We start from the raw sequence: 3,099 nt of genomic DNA, 5'->3' as shown, positions 1-3,099 counted from the left end.
TACAGTAGGAACCCTGGCTTCAATAGTAGCACTTTCCTTTGCTCCTGCAACGTATATAAATGAGGCACCATGGTTAGAAGAATGATAATGGGACACTCAGTGAGATCACTTTCAGTCCTGTGCAAATGAAAATAGTTTTCTTTTCAGTTATTATTGCTCAGTGGAAACTAGAGATATTACACCATACAATAGAAACCGCATAAACAGCCAGAAGCTTTACAAGGCTCTAAAAAATACATAATATAGAGCAAATGATCTTGGTTTGAGATTGCCAACAACATAAAAACAGGAGAGAGAATAACATCTTTACATTGAGTTCTTTGTTTTGGTCCTTAAGCTTAGAGCAATAAATCAGACCCATATCTGAGAAAGTACCACATAAAAAATACATAAAACCTTATAGTTATAAATGATCTCAAAGCTAGTAGGGAAACACTGCTTTAGTTAATGTAGGGGTTGTCTTTTGAGGAAAGAATGATGACCTAAATGCAACTTTGGAGCACTTTTAATTAAAATAAAAGGGTCAATATTCCCAAAATATAAATATACATCATGTTTATGATAGGTAGGTCACTACTACCTTATGTCATGCATACAGGTGACCCTTATTGTTTTGCTTTCCCTTGTGCAACTGACAAGTGCTTTTTATATCCCCTGCAGTGAAAGTGTCAGGGATATTATAAATTCACCCCAACCGCTGCCCCCCCCACTATCCAGCCAAACTTTCAGTTTGCTGATCCAATAACTGCAATCGTTTTTATTTCACTCTTTCATTTCGCTGTGCACATTCAATATCCCTAGGAGAACCGTTTGATTTTGGTGATCCCACGCTCTCTGTCTTAGCGCAACATTCAGGCCAATTTTGAAAAAAAAGTAGCACCAGTTTATGTACAATTTCCCAAGGTGACATTAAGATTCATGTCGCTTCAGGGATACTGTCGTTCACCAACAGCATAGTTTTTCCATGATTATCTTATACTCCCTTGGGCTCTGCAAATAACTATTTTTTTGCTTTTGTGCTTACTTTTCAGTTACACAACACTTAATGTCAAAGTCAAATTGCCTAACAAAAACAAGCACAATGCATTTGATCATGTATCCATATTGTTTTTCAGCTGGACAAGCGATTGCTTTGATGAAGGCACTTCCCTCAATGTTTCCTTCCCCAACTTCCCCACCCAAAAAGCTTGGGTCAGCAAGTGAGGCACTATTCCATGTTCTTGAGGTGAGTCTGAGTCAGTAAGGCAAGGCAAGGCAAGGCAAGTTTATTTATATAGCACTTTTCAACACAAGGCAATTCAAAGTGCTTTACAAAAAATGAAAGAGATTAAGAAAATGGCATTTAAAATCAGTCATTAAAAAGAAAAGCTAATAAAATAAACATTAAAGAAAAAATACATGGATAAAAGTTACAGTGCAATTAAACATTAAAGAAAAAAGTACATGGATAAAGTTACAGTGCAGTCTAAGATATGAATAGTTCAATTAAAGCAGCGACAAAAAAGAAAAGTCTTCAGCCTGGATTTAAAAGTAGTAAGAGTTGCAGCGGACCTGCAGGTTTCTGGGAGTTTGTTCCAGGTATTTGGAGCATAATAACTGAACGCTGCTTTACCATGTTTAGTTCTGACTCTGGGGACAGAAAGCTGACCAGTCCCTGAAGACCTGAGAGATCTGGATGGTTCATAATTTAGCAGGAGGTCAGAAATATATTTTGGGCCTAAACCATTCAGTGCTTTATAAACCAGCAGCAGTATTTTGAAATCTATTCTGTGACACACAGGAAGCCAGTGTAAAGACTTCAGAACAGGAGTGATGTGATCCACTTTCTTAGTGTTAGTGAGGACTCGAGCAGCAGCGTTCTGAATTAGCTGCAGCTTCCTAATAGATTTTTTAGTGAGACCTGTGAAGACACCATTGCAGTAGTCGAGTCTACTGAAGATAAAAGCATGGACAAGTTTTTCCAAATCCTGCTGTGACATTAGTCTTTTAATCCTAGATATATTCTTTAGGTGATAGTAGGCTGATTTAGTAACTGTTTTAATGTGACTGTTGAAACTCAGGTATCAGGTACTCAGTATCAGTTAAACTGAAATAAAACTTCATATGCCCTGAGGTTTAATTTTGTTCTACTTGTTGTCTCTACTTTGTTGCTCTCAGCCATCCGAGGACCCCAATACGTTTCTCCAGAAACGGCCCATCACCAGTCCAGTCATCCTAGACTCTACTAACCTCCTCCTGGCTGTTGGCAAAATCCCACTGATGACCCTACCTAGGGAAATGATGCACGAGGCTCCACTCATCCTGATGGAGTGTTTTTACACCTTCCACCTCACCTACCCCAAATGTGTTGCTACTCTCCTATCCGTCATCCAGACTGAGGTACTGAAGGACAGTATTCACGAGCGTGACCTTACTCATTCATACAAAAAAGCAATAGCTGAATGGGCAGAATTCACAAAAAAGTAGAGAACTTGAATTCTGTGTCCAATGTTTGTAAGTTCTATGAGGATGTATATATGTTGAAGAGCTTTGTTCATTTAATAAATGATCCTGTTTGTTATGGACTGACTTAATAAAAACGTGTTTTTTGAAAGAATTGTCATGTTTACTTATTTTAAGAGCATGTGTTCTAATTTATCTCCCTAAAAACAAGAATTTCATTACATGTAACTTGTTATCGCTTTTATCCAAAGCGACTTACATACTCAATACTGTGGGCAATCCCCAAAGGAGCACTTTGGGGTGAAGTGTCTTCAGGGACACAACGACATGCTGACTGCAGTGGGGTTTGAACCTATGCTCCCCTGATCCCAACGCACTACCCACTGCGCCACACGTCTCCCTAAATCTCATTTTAAGTAATTTGATGCTAAAAGTACCCTAGTTTTGAGTGATAATAGGCTTCTTTTGCATTAAATAGGCTTAATTAGATTGCTTGAAATTAGTCTTTTTAATCTTATTTTAAGATTGTATGTCAACAAGTCAGGCTGTCCGACTATAATGATAGTCGGACAGCCTGACTTGTTTTAAGACATCTTATCAAGTGAAATTTGCTTACTGCACTGGCAGCCAAATGTGCTTGTTTTAAGTGCAAGCATG

The 3,099-nt window shown here is 38.2% G+C and overlaps 1 long non-coding RNA gene across 1 annotated transcript; it reads left to right on the top strand.

Annotated features, from left to right (window-relative positions):
• The first annotated feature begins 1,164 nt into the window (after positions 1-1,164).
• Positions 1,165-2,593, top strand: LOC117536579. Its single transcript, XR_004567581.1, has 2 exons — positions 1,165-1,225; positions 2,158-2,593. It is a non-coding gene; the product is annotated as an uncharacterized LOC117536579 (long non-coding RNA).
• Positions 2,594-3,099: the final 506 nt, after the last annotated feature.

This window comes from Gymnodraco acuticeps, unplaced genomic scaffold, assembly GCF_902827175.1.
Source record: "Gymnodraco acuticeps unplaced genomic scaffold, fGymAcu1.1, whole genome shotgun sequence".
Taxonomy (NCBI): domain Eukaryota; kingdom Metazoa; phylum Chordata; class Actinopteri; order Perciformes; family Bathydraconidae; genus Gymnodraco; species Gymnodraco acuticeps.
This window is presented reverse-complemented; position numbering and strand designations above follow the sequence as displayed.